The sequence below is a fragment of the Geospiza fortis genome, unplaced genomic scaffold (assembly GCF_000277835.1).
Source record: "Geospiza fortis unplaced genomic scaffold, GeoFor_1.0 scaffold275, whole genome shotgun sequence".
In the NCBI taxonomy this organism is placed as follows: domain Eukaryota; kingdom Metazoa; phylum Chordata; class Aves; order Passeriformes; family Thraupidae; genus Geospiza; species Geospiza fortis.
The window spans coordinates 4,359,056-4,377,933 of record NW_005054341.1 but is presented as its reverse complement, the minus strand read 5'-3'; the positions used below and the strand labels follow the sequence as shown (position 1 = coordinate 4,377,933).

The following is an 18,878-nucleotide window of genomic DNA, read 5'->3' as shown; positions in this document are numbered from 1 at the left end:
TTCCTGCTGGGAGGCTCTGGTGGGAACAGGGAGTGTTCTGTGGCACTGGGTAAGGCTCAAGCCCAGCACAGATAGGCTGAATATATGTATTTTTTTAAAATTACAGATTTATCACCAGTTTTACCTCTTTCACAATGGAGGTGTACAAACAAGTGAGAGCAGATACATTTCAAATAATCACATACTCCTTGATAAATGTTTCACCCCCTACTGCTCTGGGTAGGAGGGCTCTCTGGAGCAGCACCAGCATCAGCACCACACAGATTACTCTAACTTCTGCTCATGTCCTTCACACACTGAATTTACCCCTCTTTTCTTCACAGTTCCTGCAGTTGCCATGTGAATCCCCATCTTTGCGCTAGATTATAGCAAGGTACTGTTTAGATCTAGTGAATGTTGAGTTTTCCTCAACAATACTTGGGAGTACATTGTTTTATCTAAAATAACACAGAGCAGGTGCTCAGGCCCTGTACAAAGAGAAGTCCGAACCAGCAATGGGTAGAAGACAACTGTCTCTGATCTCCTCTTTCCTAAGATAGACAATACATGAGGTTTGACACTGCAAGCTTCACATGAAGAGAGGAGCCAGCCTAATTCTGCCCCAAAATGCTGTGGACAAAGCAAAGTCACATCATACCTGATTCCCTTGGCACTCCTGTGTTCCACCTCTTTTAAATGCCTTGAAGTGATGATTGTAAGGAAACTTGATGATGGTTGTGGGGTGATTAAAGCAGATTTTCCAGCCCAGTCCTGCTGGAGTGTGAAACCCAGTGCAGGTTGTGGGACTGCACTGAAGGGACCAGACCAGCTCCTTCTGCCCCTGGAAGGGTCACCTGGCAGGGGATCCCAGCTCCCATTTGCCTTGATGGGCCAGAGAGAAGCAGGATGTGGCAGAAGCCATTGCTAGGAGTGAATCAAGACTCTCTTTTTGTCAAAAGAAGCCCTGAAGGCCAGTGTCGATAATCCAGGAGTTTAGCATACTTGAGAGTGCCAGTGAGAATGCTGGGACAGGTGTGGGGAGAAAAATGCTTTAGCAAGTTGTGTTTCCTTTATTAAGTTTCAGTAAGTTCCTATTATGCTTAGTTCACCTGGTCCTGGAATGATAAGTGAGCGATACTATCAGTGGTTGCTATCATCTCAAAGCTAGGCGTGGAGTTTTGGTTCTCATGGCCACTTGTGCAGTGGAGAGGGATCAGGTTGCACGGCTGCAGTTACTCCTGCAAGTAAAGACAGAACCCCAAAACTTGTTTGTGGGAAACACGTTGCCATGGAGCTTGTGCAGGTTCTGTCAGTGGAGAGTTTGTCCTGCTACATTGAGGAATTAAATGCAAATTAAACCAGATATTTTGTTGTTGTTATAAAACGAAGGCTGTCACCCGTGCTATGGTAATGTGACAGGATCCTATGGATTGGCTGGGCACGGTAGGAGCTGGCAGGAAGAGGTTAACACAAGTCAGGAATTTGGAAGGAGATCCCTGCAGCTGTCTCACCTTCCAGCGGGAAGGGTGCACGGGGAAGCAGCTATCATCACTGCTCCAGGGCTCCTTCCCACCCGGTTAGCAGGGCAGTGGTATTTATTAACATCTCTGGCATTCGGGAGCTTGATGACTCTATCAGCTCCTGCCCTGTCATTGGAAAGTTGGGTCTCAGCTCCGGGGCTGTGCCCGAGGTGTGAGATTTCCAGTGGTAATTACAAATGTGAAATCTGGCGGGGGGATGGTGGGGGTGAGCTAGATCGGCACTCCCGATAAGTGCCAGAGGAAAGCCAGCTTTCAAAGGAGCTCTGGCGTGTGTCCTGCTGTGTGGCACATTTCAGGTTTGGGCGTTTTTGCAATGCTGCCTTTCAGGCTGGACACCGGGCATTTATTGGGAACCTGGTGTGTTTTGGTGCTCAGGCTGCATGAGAGAAAGTGCCTTTATTTTGAGCCGTGTTAGAAATAGTATGTTTGAAAAACTGGACACTGGAATAAGCTGTAGGAAAGGTGAGCTGCCTTTCTCATCAGAGGTGTTTAAGATCAGTTCTAAACTCTCTTTCATGAGGATACAAAGCTGACTGTGGCTGCACAGCACTACCTGCACCAGGAAAGGCAATGCAACTGTATTTGGGGTGTTTGGGGCAAAGCCTCTCTCTCTGATAAAGAGCCTTTCAGCAGAGGAGCTCCTTGGCTTGGAATCCTTTGATCTGCAATGACCCAAGGAGGTTTGGCATAAAAAGAGACACACACCACTTCAATTTTTAAGTGGTCACTGGTAACCAGCTTGATCATGTATGAATATATGTGTAGGTTGGATCCATGCTGAAGGATGGCAGGAAGATTTTCTTGGTTTTCTGTTCTCAAGCAGGGCTTTCCCACAGCTTTTGCTGCAAGAAAATCTTCCCCCAAATCCCTGTCTATGCTCAAGGTTAAACAGGGAGCTCCTGCTGCCGACAGAGCAGTTTGCAGGAGTTGCAGTGCTGTCCTGCACTAAAGCAGAGACGCCCTCTGTGACGCCAGGATCCTTGGAGTTGCTCCCGTGGGTGCCCTTTGAGCAGGCAGTTTCAGCAGTCCAGTCCCTTCCTGATTTACCTTGGGAAGGTTTGAGTCTCCTGGGAGCAGGGACCTGCATAGCTGCAAGCGCTGATTACTGACCTGGGACACCCTACTTTGTCTACCAAATGGGTCACTGGCATTTCTTGTCATGGTAATTTCTCTTCAAACTGAAATGCAGGGAGGCTGAATTTCACTCTTGATGAAATGTGTCTGGATTACACGGATTTTGGGTTTACCTCCTCCCCTCCATGTTCTCAGATCCACCAAAGATGGAAATTCCTGTTTGTGTGGCAAATTTTGTTTGATTTTCTGGTGTCTGCAATACTCCAAAGCCTGAATGTGTCACAGCACACTTCAGTCTTCCAGTTTGGTGAACACCTGAGCACAAGCTGCATGGTTGGAAATCCTGTCAGATTTGCAAGGAGTTTTAAAGGGATCCCAAACTGACTTAAATGTGCATTTCTGTGATAGCTGGGCCCTTATTCCTTCCTGCATACACATCCAAATCCTGACTCAGTTTTTGGGCAGAAATTTGCTTTTTCTGGTCATGGGTTTTGGTACTTGTGGAGATAGAGAAGGCAAATTAAAGGAGCTAAGAGTAAGGTATTTCTGCTCATGTGGTCAGTGTTGATACAGGTCGAAAGTAAACATTTAAATTGGATTTGGCTTCTCACTGAAATAACTGTGAACATTTACAACTCCAAGCTGTTGGCTTAGGTTTTTTATAGTCTGTTCTCTTCAATTTTCATTTAGAGTATGCTTGTAACATTTAGTTTTTTAACTGTATGTGTAAGGATCTTAATTTAGAAACAATCAGAAATTTCTAGGTGCTGTAGCCTAATTTTTAAAAAGGGCAGTTCTGGAGCACTTTTTGTGGCTCTGAAATGAAGTAAACAAAGCTTGTAAGCAGATATTTTCACATGGGACAGCAGGGTGTTTTGAATACCCTGGGGGAGAAATGTAGCCAGAGCAAAATGATTTGTGTGGTGCTCAACTGGTGTAAATCTCCTCAGCTCAGGGATCTGGGAATGCAGCACAGGAATCAGCCCTTGGGTGTTTCTGCATTCCATGTGTCCAAGAAGCTCCACCATCCCAGTGTTTCAGGGCCGTGTTGTAATCACCTGGGAGTACAGGCTCCTATTCCAAAGATTTTTCCTATCCAAAAGCCCTATTCAAATGGATTGTGGGTTTTGCCATTAAGTTGTGTGGAAAGTGGGGCAATAAAACAAGCCTACGACAGAGATGAAAGTGGTGATAAAACAACAGAACAATGGTTGTCTTCCATTCCTGAGCTCTTTCCCAATTTGTGTTTGTGATTTCCTCTTTTTTCTTAGTTTCTTTCATCTCTCTGTTTTCTGTTGGGTGCATGCTTTGACTATTAAAGTGGATGAGCTGCTATCTAAGCTTAGCAGAAATGGTGAAGAAAATCTAATTATGCAATTCACAAAATCTCCTTTCTGTCTTCCCTCTACTAAACTCCTCTTCTGTGAGATCCCAGCACAGGTTGTGTGGTTTGGTAACTGCTCCCCTTCTGCTCAGAGTCTGAATTTCATGAGTATTTTATTACTAACAGCTCTGAAGGTCTTTTTGTTCCTGTTTAAGTTGAATTGAGAAGTATTAAGTATCAGCTATTAAGTAGCAGGGTATGACAATGACATCTTTTCCTCATGTGAAAATGAATTATCTTCATTGAATAGCTGGGTTTGGGAAAACTCTTACACCAAATATTGGAAATTAGTCTCTGTTGACTTTCAAAGCTGCGGTAAAGGAGGTAGAATATCATAAATAAGGTGGTTGAGAATCTGCTTTGCTCTTCCCAGGAGAAATCAAATCTGAAATTCCATTTGGATGTCTGTATCTGGGCCTGGCAGGTAATGGCCTTTGTGCCAGTGTGATTGTCCGAGTGAAGTGACACTTCATCAAAGATTAAAGTTGTTTAATAAGTATCAGTAAACAACTCCCCTCCCACTCAAAACGAGTCCTTTTAAAGCAAAGGGTCATTTGTGGAGAGAGTTAGAAGCTCGTGGATTACTCAGCACTTCAGCAGCTCTGAAATTCAGCGCAGCAGGAACGAGGTGGTGGCTGTTGTAGTGCAGGAGCAGAGCAGAACCCGCTGAACACGGGGGTGCTGGGGGAGCAGGGCCTCACTCCCAGCTGTGCCACCAACATGTCGTGTCCCTGTTGGGACTCAGAGTCACTGTGGCCCTCCTGTCCACACGGAGAGCCTCGTGCAGTTAAGGAGAGCACGTGAGCCCAAAATTGCTCACTGCTCCTGAAAATGCATCAAGCTGAGTCCTCACATTTCTGTCAGAGGAGAAAGGCCCAGAGGGGATGGGAAAGGCCCAGAGGGATGGGAAGGGCCCAGAGGGATGGGGAACACTCGTGCCTGTGACTTGTGATGCAGAGCCCGAGGTGGCGGTGGCTGGGAGAGCCCACGCTCACACAAAAGCCCTTGTGCACTTGCTGCTGGAGCGAGGGTACCCCGGGCTGAGAGCCTCCTTTGTTGGGAGAGCACTACTGTAGCCAAACTAATATTAACCAGGCTTGTAGCCCTGCTCAATGCCCCACTGTTCCCTAGAAAGGAGCTTACAGAGAAAGGCCCTTCAGTGTGCAGGGAACAGCACAGCCCGGCAGACACGCAGGCAGCCACTGGGACATGGTCTGGGGGCCACGCTCCTGCCTTTTCAAAGGCCTTGTGAAAGAGCTGGCATTACCAAGTGGCCTTTTCATGGGATAACTGGAAGTGCTGATAATTTCTCTGTTCAGTCAAGTTTGGTTTGTTCATAAAAATGTAAGCTGGAACTTGAAAGGACAAGCCCAGCTACACATACGTGACAAAGTGACACCGGACAGGGTCAGTTTGCTCTTTGGTGGGAATCAGTAGCATGCACAATCTTGCACTGATTTTAGCTAAACTCTTTGGGGAGGAGGTCACAAATATGATTCTTATGTATTATTTATATGAGCAAAAAATAACAGTATCATCCCAAATGAGTTTGTACAGAAATCATATTTGGTATCCTTGCAGAGACTTCAAACATCTCTGCCTACAATATTGCCAAAATGGCCAGGCATGTGCTTCTTAGGATTGGTTTGGTTTTGAGATTAGTGGCTTCAAGTTTTCTTGCCTGTTTTAGTTCTGTTGGGACTGTTTTCAGGTTGAGGAGCTGGAGAAGTGCTCACCAAAGGGTCAGTGGAAAAAGTGCAGTGGCAAGGTACAAACATGATCTGTGTGACCACAGTACTCTAATCACAAGCAAAGGGTGACCTTATGCCTTCAAAGATTAAACAAAAAAACATGTGGTTACAAAGAGATTTAAGAGTTTATCTGAACAGAATAAATGCTGGCTGCCCAGATTTTTCTTGGAATGAAACCCCTGTGGTTGAATAAAGATATTTAAATTTCATTTAATGGCCTGGCAAACTGCAGATAATCAGCCAATATGCAGCGCCCATGTCTCAGATAGTATAAACCAATGCAGCCCCATTAAATTTGTCTCTCAAATCCACTCCTCTTCCTACATTTTTCTCAAATATCAGCTCCCCCTTGGTTTCAGCTCCTCCATGCTAATACCATATACTGGGTTCTGCTTTCTCCTTTCAAAAACCCTCCAAAGTCCAGTTCTTAATGCTCATTTTGTCCAGGAAGTGTTTCCAGTTTTTGGCATTATGATCTGATTATGATTTGGTTCCAGGAAAAAAGAGAAGTGAAAACCTGACCATCCCATCTGTAGTCAGCTAACTACGGTTTGCTTTGGGTAATAATTAATTCTACATCTACTTTAGTATCTTTCCACAGTTATTTGGAGGGAAGCTAGACCTTGATAGTGCAACGGCTGCTTTTTTCAGGGTGTGTTCCTCTGGCAGCTCAGATTGCCTGGCAATATAATGGGAGAGACTGCTGTGAAATCACAGATGTGACTGTACTGTGATTGCAGGCTGATATGAGTAAGAACCATTATGGAATGGCACTTGAGGCAGGCTCTGAATAAATAGGGGAGGTGTCTGGAAACATCAAATATTGGTGGTGTTCTGAACTTCTGACCTTTCTGTTATCCTCGTCACGGGAAGTTCAATCATTTGGGTTACCTTTACCTTTGGGTGCTGAGTGTCTCGTGTTCTCCCTCCCTGTCTCTTTGTTCACCCTGTGGGGTGTAAGGTGAGTTACATCCTCACAGCCTCCCCTGGGATCAGAACAGAGTGTGCCACTTCTAGCTCAAGGAAGTCTCTTCAGAAAACTGGCAGTGCCTGCAGACTGTTTCCTGACTGTTCCCTTGGTGACATCCTGGCCACTGTCACTTGTGCAGGTGCCCTGATAATCTGCCAGCCTTTAATAGCAGATTAAGTGCTGGTTGTATCTGGACCTGTTGCTCTTAGCAGTGGCCTAAGTCCTTATGAGAGGAGCTCACAGGGTGAGATGTGGAAGTTATGGAACGTTTTTTCCATAGACCCCTGCTGCAGATGTATTACTAAATGCTTCTCTCTCTGCCTCTCCTCCAAAATAGATATGTCTGATAGGTTATATAATAAAATTCCCATGATATAAACCTTATTTACTGGAGCCTTTGCTCTTAACAGTTGACTTGCCCTGGTGTTTGCCAGCACACTGATGCTAATGATGCTCTGTGCCACTTGAAAGATGCTCCTGTGTCCTCAGCGCCTGGCGCCAGCCGTGCTCCAGCTCATTCCTCACTGCACATACTTTTTCCTAAATAAAAGCAGTCACAAGTTGTCCTGGAGAGCAGACAACACTTAAGGACACCTAATATGTAAACCCTTTAACCATGCAGCACGTCCTGGCAGTGCCATCCCCCTCAGGGATGGATTGGAGCTCTGCCCTGGCGCCAGCAGAGCTGCTCCCCACGCTGGGTATGGCAGGGCTGGGACGAGCAGGGAATAAAACAGCTCCAAGGGGACTTCCCCCTGTTTTTCCTGAATGAAATGGCTGGGCAGGGTGGTGTGATCTCTGCAGTGCCCATTTCAGGGTGCTGGGTTTGTGCCTGTCCTTTCCCTCTCCTCCAGCCTCGTGAACATGGCCCATCCTATCCAGTTCCTGGCAGGTTTCAGGTGTCCATGTGACAGCCACCTAAAGCCAAAACACCTTTTGTTTTCTGTGCTCTACAACTCAGCTCTCCCTTCTGGTTTAGCTCCTGTTGCCAAGTTTAGAAACATTTCCCTGGCGTCAGGTGCAGGTCAACGTGGCCTTTACATTCAGGAGTGCATTCATGGGACTCTTCCTTTTGCATAAACATCTGGTGTAGCTGAGTTGGGCTGAAATGTGTGAAATGTGTGTAAATTTGGAGAGCTGAAAATCAGTGAGTTGTGACTGAGGCTTCAGGAACATACAAATGAGTGTGAGGCTCCACAGTGCATCCTCATGCTGTGCCCCCCAGTGTCTGTGTGATTTGGATGTTTAAGATGGGTGCAAACACAAATAGTCTGTGCAAGTGTGCAATAGTTCTTTGCTGAATCAGAACCTGAACTATGTTCTAATGACATTGCTGTCACACTAACAGACAACTGGGAGCAGTCAGAGTCATTAGACACTGAACTTCCAGAAGTTGCTTTTCCTTTATTAATTGCCATTACCTCATAGTCTGTTTTGGGCTTTATTCTGTTTTTTGGGGTTTTTAAAGAAAACACCACATCACTGATTTACATTTTGAGGGGAAAAGCCCAGAATATGGAGACAATGTGCAACATGGTTGAGGAGGCATCAGTGAAGTGACTGTGATCAGGAGTCTTTGAGTGCTTTTATCATTTTCTAACTGTGCTAAAAATGAAAGAAAGTGAAGGCAAGATACTTGGAAGCTCTCCTGGACCCCTTCCACAGGAGCCACACCTTTGTCCCTGTGGAGGCCCTTCCAATTGTTGCAGTCAAGGTCTTGAACAATCAGTACAACTCACCAGCCCACTTTTAAGACTAGAAAAACAAGAAACAAGTGATGTTTCTGGATGAAGATGAACATTTAAGGTATTAAAAGTATAATTTTACCCTAATTTCTTCAAATTTGCATCACCTTTTAAATCTCAGACTTTAGAGGGTTTCAAACAAATGGGTTTTTTTCTGGTACTGCTTTGAAAGTTAAGTTATTACCTGGGCAGGAAATAATGTGCTGGAAAAGGATCTCTTTTCCCCACTCTTGCATAATTCCAAAGGCTAAAATGATTTTGCTTAAACATGTCACATTGTCCCACACAAGCAGATCAGTAAATGACCTTTGGCTTGGAATCAAACAGGCAAGTAAGAAAATTTTGAGGTGAGGAACTAGAATGCATGTGCAACTTGTTTGTGCCTCAGAAGTCCCAATAAAGTAGGTGTGGCATGAAAAGAAAGATTTCTTATTATTGTTATTTCTTTAATTGCCACATGGATTTCTTAAAGAACTCCTTTAGTATGACTAGCTGGAATGTGTGTTCAAGTTGAAATCATGGTTCAGTTTTCTGGAGCTTTTCTTAAGCAAGCAAACAGGTGAAGATGTCAGTTCTGTCAATCTCAAAAGACTCCAACTCCAGGACTTTCTTGGGAGCTCTGCATGATGGGTTTGCAGATTAGAGACAGAGAAGATTAGGGATTTTTCCTCTAATGCTTCTTATTAGCAGTTTGTAGCAAATCTCATTTAAAAAAATGCATTTTTAAAACTCTTTTTTTAGAAATAATGGCATTTTATAAATATCAATGTTCTTTCAGTTATACAAGTGATTTTTTTTTTTTAACCTACAGTATTTTTGTTGCTGTTACTCATTCAGTTTCCACCTTTGGGATTTAGTTTGCTGAGCTGTGGTCTGGCTTACCTGTGGTGCTGCTGCTTTTATTCAGCATGCTGTCAGCACAGTGCAGTGCATCTGACCCTACAATGTGGCACACAGTTAACAGTAGTAAATTATTGTGTGGCCATGGAAACTGCAGGAACTAAACACATTGTTCAGCAAGGCTATGAATTCAGCTCTTATTAATCCCTGATCAACACAGTGGTTATTTAAATACATGTTCTTCCATTTAAAATATTTCTGTGATAATGAAAATTATAATTTAGCAGCAATTAATTATAATGATAACATCTCTTAGCACAGAGATTTAATATTTTGAAAGGATTAAATGCAGTCATTGTAGATTTCTTTATTTTCTATTCATGCTTCTCTGTCATTAAGGTGAAATTAGATTTAAACATGAAACCAACAAAGTCTGACTTTCTTTCATCTATTCCTCATTCTGATTGCAGTGAGTTTTCACAGAAGCATGGTCAAAATATTCTACAGCTTTGACTTTGCTCTCCATGTAATGTCTCAACTTGTGCCTCAGATGAAAGAAGAGATCCCACAGCCCTCTGAAATCCTCAGTGGGATTCCATGGGAATACTGGCTGTGCAGTCTTCTGGCCTATTCTTGTTTAAGCTTGCTGGAATTTATAAAATCACAGAATACTTCAGGTTGGAAGAGGAGTTTATTTGGTCCAGCACACCTGCTCAAGGCAGGGGCAATTCCCATGCTTAGGGGTTTGTCCTCCTGAGATCTGATTCTTCCTAAGGATGGACATCCCACAGCCTGTGGGGGAGGTGGTGTTCCAACACCCTCACAGGGATTCTGGATATCCCATCGGGATTGCCCTTGCTTGGCTCTCCCCAGCCTTGCATCCTGCCAGGTCTCCTCCCTCCAGGGTGGCATATGCCACTGGAAATGGTCACCCACAGTGCCGGGTATGCTCTGGAAAAGGTGGGACTCACCATGCACTTTGCTATCTTCATGGAGAATGCTGAGTGCTGATGCTCATCTCTCTGTGACTCATCTCTGGTTTATGTCACTTACAATTCTGTGTTTCCAAATCCTGCCTAACGAGGCTCCCAGGCTGGGCACACAGGAGCAGTAGGAATTGCAGTGCCAGTAGCTGTGAGAGCAGCTGCATTTCCTGCAGTGCTGAGAAGAGGGAGGAATGCTGAAAGGAAAAGAGAACAACAGAAATAGTAAAACCCCCCAGCTCCTTCTTCCTACCCTTGCTTTCCTTCCCATAGACAAGTAGGAATCCACTGTAAAAATTCTTATTCTGCTGGGTTTGGTAAACACAGAGAGAAATAAGATGGATCTGATGTAGGGAAGGACCTGGCATGTTCCCTGCCCAGGCCAAGCCTTGCTCTCATACTCATTCAGCACTGCCAGTCAGAGAGTGGTTTGCACATGTATAGAAAAACATTTTTGTCCCCTTCAAAAATCCCCTGGCACTTCCCTGCATTTTGCATATAATGGGTTTTAAAGGAAACTGCCAAGACCCCCCAAGACTGTGTGTGCTTGAAACAGTGCAGTGACCTCGGGTTCTCATTGTTCTTCTGTGGGAATGTTGCAGTCAGTGTCCTGGGACAGGCAGATGCTTTTTCCATGCTCCTTTTGATGAAGGGATTTGTTTCTTACGCAAAAGGGAAAAGTGGCAACGAGCACTGACATCAAATCGGCCATGAGGGGTTTGTGTCCTTTTGTGTAAAATGCCAACAGCACTGAGACATTTTCCATGCTATTTTTTAAAGGAGGCCCTTTTGAACACTGCATGTCATGAGGCCAAAAAGTTACTCCTTTATTCATCTGTACTTCTGCTACTTTGCTGTAGATATGGCTTTGTAACATCTTTCTTCAGAAAGGAGGAAGGGAGGCCCAGAGGAGGCCACCTAGATGGTCAGAGAGATGGAGCACCTCTGCTTTGGGAAAGGCTGAGAGAATTAGGGTTGTTCAGCCTGAGGAAAAGAAGCTTCAGAGTGACCTGACTGTGGCCTGACAGTGCCTGAAGAAGGTACGAGAAAGATGGAGAGAGACTATTTACAAGAGTCTGGAGTGACAGGATAAGGGGGAATGGCTTCACACTGACAGAGAGAAGGGTTAGATGGGATATTGGGAAGAAATTCTTCCCTATGAGGGTGATGATGCCCAGAGCAGCTGTGGCTGCCCCCCCCATCCCTTCAAATGTTTAAGGCTGGGCTGGATGGAGCTCTGAGCAACCTGGCCTTGTGGAAGTGTCCTGGCCCATGGCAGAGGGGTGGAAGTGGATGATATTTAAGGTCCTGTCCAACCCAAGTCTGTGATTCTATGCTACAGTTTGGGATTCAGGCCTTGGTCCTTGTGACCATTTTGTTCAGCTGTCATGTACAACCCAGGCTGGGTGGTGGTGGTTGAAGCTGAAGGAGTGTGTAGGCATTTCCAAGAGCAGCCCCCAGAAGTGTTAAATCATTTGAATTACCCACTAAAGGTGGTGTTTCTGTAGCTCATTTGCATTTCATACAGTAGAACCAGCAGTCAGTGGGGTTCCTGGAGAACCAGAAGAGCAGCTGACTGGCTTCTGAGGCTGCAATGGCCCTGTGATGGGTGCTCTCCACAGAGGAGCTGGGCATGTTGTGGGACATGGTTACACAGGTTTGTATTCCAGTCCCCTGAAGTTAAACCAGCAGTTCACACAGCCATCACCAATGCAGGGAGAGCTGGGCACCTGCTGCTCTAAATCTGCTTAAATGTGTCATCTTATCTTCTGAACTCAAACAAAAATTATAAATCAAAAGCTGAGTTCTTCCACCAGTTTAATCTGTTAAACCCAGATGAAATAAACTTTTATGTTTATTTGCTGTGGGAGGCTTTACAGTAACTTTTTAGAGATTAACATAATCATTCCTGTACATGAATCTTCATCTGGCTTGTGGAAGGTTCATTTTTGTGTTACTGACACCAAAATGCCATAAACTCTGGGTAAAAATAAAGACCATGAAGGGACCTGCCCTTCCACACCCTGCAATGCTTGGCTGGCTCCTGGACATTGTTCTGTGCATCATGTCATTGAGGGGGGTTTAGTGCCATCAGAGAGAGAGAGAAAGCAGCAGGATTGTTTGTTCCACATGCTGCATTCTGTAGCTTTCCCTTTTTTCTTTTCCAGAGGATTTTCTGCAGTGAAAGTGGTCACATGCTGTAACGTTTATTAGGGAAGGGTAGATATTTAATAGGATTTAGCAGCTGGCTGGTGCTTCCTAGTAAAAGCAAAAGGATTGCTGAACACACCCCTGATTTCTCCACAACTGTCTCCATGTAGCAGAGTCGGGAAAGCAGCAAAGATTTTGCTCCTAATGAAATCACCAGCTAAACACAGCACAAACAAAATCCCTTCATTGCTTTGTCATCTCTAACATTTGCATTCGAGTTCTTGTTTAAGTCATGCTGGAGCACGTAAAAGCTTTGGTGTGATCTCACCTCTTTGGATTGGAAATCACTCCACAGATGACTTTGTGCCATAAAATAACCATTAACAAATGCATCCTATTTGCATGAGAATGATCAGCTGCTCCACTCCCATTCCTCCATGGTAAACTGTCAGCAAGATTAAAGTGAAGGAGATGCATTTTTCTAAGCACTGGACCCACGTGGATCATGTTCTCTGTGTGTCATGTGTAAATTTAACTTCCTGCAGGTTTTGTTCTAGTTCTTTCCTTGTTCCTGCATGTGTGTACTATGGACTTGTGTTTACTACATTAAACTCTGTTTCTTCCATTTTTGTCAATCCACATTTTCAGTCTTAACCTGTAATCTGCAGCTGGAGAAAAGCAGCATCCACTGCTCAGTTTATTGCTATAGGACACCTGAAAATTAAAAGAAACTTGAATGTTAGGAGAAAATTTCCTTTTCTCTACTGATAGCTAATAATACTGATCTTTCCTCCTTCCTTCATTTTCTTCCCCATAGATGAATTCCAATGTATTTCCATTTAGACTGTCTGTGCCTGGCTGTGCATGCTTGTGCATTGTTCTCTGGGCTTCCTGATGCCCAAGGATGAATACAGCATGTGTGGGACCATGTGGAAAGGCCATCATTTCAGGAGTGTTTACCCAAACCAGATGTTTCTCTCCTCAGCCGATCCTCAGTGGATACACTGAGGTGCATTTTACCCTCTGGGCTATATTTAGTGGTGCATCAGTTCGGTGCTTTGCATAGTTACACACCCTACAAGCCGCAGTCCCACAGGGGTCTCAGCCCAGGGTGGGGTCCTGCTGGGCTGTGAGGAGCCTCAGCCTCCTTCCCCAGCCTGAGGCACAGCCCAGGGCTGCTGCAGTCCTCAGCTGTGTCTGAGCACACAGCCCTGCATTTGGACAGGAGCAGGAGCCACCAGCTCTGTTTGTCAAGGTGCTGCTGGAGTGGTGACCAAAGGAGCTGTGTCAGACCTGTGAGGGCTCTGTGTGCCTCAGGGCCAGGTTGTTCCACTCAAGCCTGCCTGGAATATCAGAGCTGGGCCCATGTCAGAATTATTTCATGTTCTCTGTCGCTCTTCCCTTACTCCAGCAAACAGTGAAGGTTATCACAGCACATCTGTTCCTGTTGTTTGCTGATAAAATCTTATTTGATCCCCACATTCTGGTCCCAGCAGCTGATCTGCCCTTCCCTCACAAATCTTTCTCAACTAAAAAACTCAAAGCACAGCTGGAATTTGTGAAGCTGTGACTATTACTGGCTATTTCACTCCACATCCTTGGATCTGTGAGAAAGCATGGGGTGAATATCCTGCACCCTGAACACCAACAGCAACAGGAATGTTGTCCTGTGAAAGGAAGCTCTGTTTTCTCTGTTCTCTGTGGAATGAGGAGATCATCTGGGAAATTCTGGGAAGCTGTGGATAGTGGATATCAGCAGAAGTGATGTGCTTAGAACAGCACTCAGCTGATCTCTGAGTCAGTGGATGTTGCCGTGCTTCATGTAGGGCACACACTGGATGCTATAATAAAAAAAATAATCATTTTAAGCTGGAGAAATTACTTCCAGCATGGAAGTATGAAATGGAAACCTGCAGGAGATGGAGCTTTTGGATTAGGGATTAACAATCATCTGTAATTTGTTTTGCTTGAGGTGTTGCAGGGATCCATGGGCAGTGCCAGTGCCAAGAGCAGCTCCCTTGGGCTGGGCTCAGCAGAGAGGCTGTTGGTGCCACTGATGGCTGGGCTGTCCCAGACTGCTCCTTTCAGCTCCTTTTTGTTCTCCAGTTTCTCTGTTTGGGCTCCTTTGAGAGCACCCCCTTTGCTGTGTGGAGGCTTTTGCCCCTGTCCAGGGGCTGATGAGAGCTGTCACACACCCAAAGTCATTTTAGCTGTGCAGAGCTGGCAGCAGCATGGCCTAGACAGATTTACCAATCCATGTGAAAGGGATTCAAGGTCAGTGTGCTGGAAATGTGGTTTGACCGGTACGGAAGCGATCAGGGTGTCTGGTTTGAGCAGGCAGGTAAGAGGTAACCTCTGCCATGGCTGTGGTCAGAGCTGGGGCACACAGAGGCCCTGGGGCCCATGAGGACTGCTGGCATGTGGGAGCACCCAGGGTCACGGGGCCCAGGCTGCTCTCAGCCAGCTCCTGTAGCCTGCCTTTCCCAGGGCAGTTATTCAAACAAATTCACCATTATTCTGGCACAGCCCTATGGAGCGTGTGACAGAGGGGGTGCTGTGTGTGACCCCCCTCTCACTGTCCCGCACTGGGGACTCGGTAACCGAGCTCTGGGCTTTCAGAAAGTGGCTGCATTTTTGTCAGATTTTTTTCTCATCAAATTAGTGGAGGAAGAATGGTCTCCCCTCAAGCGAGGAAGGGGTTAGATGCCTGTTTGTGATCCTGTCCAGCTCAGTTTATGCTTTCAGTGTACCAGCTCCGGTTTATTTACTGAACTCCTAAACAAAGTCAGTCCTTGATGCATCACAATCACAGTGCTGGACTTTGCAAGCCCCTTTCTGGCGGTGGCATTGTCGTGGGGCCTTCCGCATAAAGGAAATTTCCTTCCCAGTGTTGCTCCAAGATAAGTTGGATTCACTATTATTGATACTGCTCCGAGAGCGGCTTCCGTTTTCCTGCTCTGCATGTTTTGCATGTTGCTCATTTCTCTTTACCCTTGGGAAACAAATGTTTTCACAAGCTGTAGGACACTTGGAGCTCCACCCATATCCTCTCATTTTAATTAATCTTCAAAATCCATAACTGTGTTTTTTGAAAATATGAAGGACATTTGTCAAAACCATCACATGAGGTTTGTAAATAGCACCCAAGGCCCGTGGCTGATGTTAAATCCCTGGAGTTTGCATTCATGGATACACCTGGCCCTCCCTGGGGAGGTTTTTGCACATTAAGAGACTCACAGTTGTGTTGTTTGCTTAACCAAATTGTCAGGGCTCTAAGCACCACATTTCTGTACCTATCTTTCTTTATTTGAAACATACAATTGAATTTCCTTGGTTTTAATTCTGTGTGTGTTTTAACCTGAAACCCTAGAGCAGAAAAATAGTTTATCAGTTAGAAAGGGTTGATAAAAGCATTGCAAAAACCTGCTGTCATTGTGAAACACCATGTAGAAATAATCAGGAGAGGTTTTAACATGACCAACCCCAGTCACACCAATTTCCACATGGGCTTGGTTTGCTTTCCCACGTTGTGGGAGTGCAAGAGGAGTGAAGTGATGCGGGGTAAGAAGGGCTGTGCCTTCTCCCTCCAGGGGCTTCTCTGGCTGAGAGTGTCAGTGCAGAATTAGAGCTGTGCCAAGTGTAGGATAAAGCCTGGCCTTCCTGGGTGACTGCCCCATTAGGAGCCTGAAAGAGCTGCTGTGTTTCTCCAGTGGCATTTTTCTGACAGAAGTTGCTGGTTGTCCCCAAAAGTTGGCAGTGGCATGTGGGGCCTGGCCCTTGTGTGGTGCCACAGGGTTTTCCCTGGCTGCACCCAGACAATCAGGGACGTCCCTGCTTGCTGTAAATCAGAGCAGAGATGGAAAGAAAGTGAAAAGGCATGAATGGCTCCAGCACTGAAGCTGCTGTGAAAAGCTGACTGTAGGCTCAGCACGAGGAGTTAGCGCTGGAACCAGCACAGCCGTGGTCCCAGCAGAGACTCTCACACTATTTTGAAGTGGTGCAGGCAGTAGGGAGGAGGTTCCACAGAGCATGGGTGGGGATCAGGTGAGAGGAGCTCAGGCAGGAGCGAGCTGGGGCGGGGGCGGGAGCCGGAGAAACCGAGCGGGCCCCGCTCGCTGTAAACAGGAAACCGGGGCCGCCCAGAGCACGGCTGAGGAAACGGGAAGGCAGAAGGGGAGAGGCAGCCACTGGCTTTGAACTCTAGAGTAAAGAAAACACTCCTAAGGGCACCACCATCAGCTCCTCCAGCACGGCTGGACTCCCATCCTCTCCCTCCCTGATAGTTCACTGTGCTTAAGGATGCTGAGGCAACACTCAAGACAAGAAGTCAGTCAGACTTTCTCAGGGTTTTTTCCCCGAGTCCCCACTGCCTGAAAAATGCGCTTTGTCTTCCTTTGGGGCCACTGAAAGTGCTGGGGTGGGAAAGCAGCCTCAGAGCCACAAGGACACATCCCCAGGAGGGACCTGTCTCCCCTGTCCTGGAAGGGCTGCTTGCTCTGTTGGCTTCCTTGACTTGCTTTCAACACCAGAAGATCTCAAGCTGGTGTCAGTTACTACCATGGCTCCAAAGGTTTCACAACGTGACTTGATGTGTCGCTGCATTTCCCACCTCGTGTCTTTCATCTGTTCAAAATTAGGCCCTGACTCTTCATCTCCTTTTACTAAAGCCACATGGATTTCTTTTCCCATTCTTTACTTTCACTGTGACCCCAAATTGGGAGAATTACTGAAAACCATCATTTTTGACCAAATATTTGTTTAATGGTTGGCTTTAAGATGGTATTTGATAGCTCATTTTGTTTTACATGATATTTGTATATCCAGCTCTATTTTCATGGTCCTGTACATTGGCATTTCTCTTTGGAATGAATGTAAGCACAGGGATCACTGAATGTTGTGCTTCTATATAGAGACTACAGTGATTAAATAAACAAACTTGCTGAGCTGTTCTGGGGCTTGTATGAGCTGGTGAGAGGAGACAGTTTCTGATGGAATTTTCTTTAAAAAGCACCAACTATTGCAAGGTTGCTCTTCTGTGACTCATTTCAAAAAATACTTCAAGTAAAGGCATGGATTACTAGACAAGCAGATACAGCATTCCCAGTCACTTGCTATAAATAGTTCATAAAAATATATTTAAAGCTAAAGACACTGGCTGCAGTTCCTACTGATCTCCTGTTCTCTTCCTCTACCACAGGGATCCTCTGCTCCATACAGAGTAAGGGCAAACACAAAAATGCAAACTGTCAGTTCACCCAAAGCACATTGTTTTGTCACTAACCCCAGCTTTGACATTTTTCCAAGCCACATTTGTAATTTCACACCTTGACAGGTAGGTAAAAGCTGTTCAAAATGGGGCAGTTTCAGGGCAGTAGATTTGGTCACATCTAACCACATGGGTAGGAAGAACAAGTTCAGAAATAAGTGGGAGGAACTGAAATCTTAGGGTGGGGTTTGTGCAGTTGTGCAAACCACCACTCAGTGCAGGTCTGCTCTCCCTCCCACTCACCACCATTCTGTTATCTGATTTCTCTTCTTACTGTCTTTTCTTATTTCGCTTGATCCCCAGCTTTCTGTCCTCTTCACTCTCAGCATCTTTGTCATCCCACATCACCATGATCAGATTTTTGCTGCTGTCCCCAAGGTCCTGGAGGCAGTGACTGGTTATGAACGTGCTGGGACCATGCCAGGAAGGGAGCACATCCTTCCTTTGGGAGGACAGCATCCACCAAATCCCTGGGCAGCCACATCTGGAATGTTCTCTGTGTTTTAAGCAACACTGGAGCTTTCAGAGCTGGGGGTGCTGCAGTTTAGGATTAATCTGTCTTCATGTCCTGTTTCTGTACATGCCAACATCTTTACAGAGGAATCCTGTCTGCCTGGGAAAGCAGAGCTTCCATTCATCTGTGGCTTCCAGAGGCCGAGTCAGAGCACCTGTGTTTTGACAAATTTGGTCTGTAGTATTTCCCAGCTCACTGAAATGACTTTTGGCTAACAAGGCTTCATCCAAAGCCCTTGGCAAGAGAATGTAACCACAGAGATGCATAATGTTTTCTGTCTGAGAGCTCTGGGCTTGGCAGATAGGAGCTGGGAAGGAGTTTGTGAATTAATGTGGACTGCAGTGAGTCTGTGCAGTAAGAGAGCTCTCACAGCCAATGTTTTCCTCTATAAACTGTTGTGAAAGACTCTGGGAAGGAAAGGTGGAAAGAATCTATTTTTCTATGGCTTGATATAAATGCTTGTCTACCTCAGGCATGCAGTTATGGAAAAATTCATGTTGACATTGTGTAAATACAGTTACAAATGTTGAATCTGCAAATAAATATTGTCATGAGAAAGGAAAAAAGTCAGTGGGAAGCTTTGGTCTCTGCTCTCTATCATATTTGTCTTAATCCAAAAGGACTGGTGGTATTTTGGGGGATCTGTTACAGATTTGTGTGTGCTCCAGAGCAGGTGAACT

General features: G+C 45.5%; 1 protein-coding gene across 1 annotated transcript in view; it reads left to right on the top strand.

Annotated features, from left to right (window-relative positions):
- Positions 1-18,878, top strand: part of SPTBN1 (spectrin beta, non-erythrocytic 1) — an 81,835-nt gene that overhangs the window by 15,506 nt on the left and 47,451 nt on the right. The window lies entirely within an intron of this gene.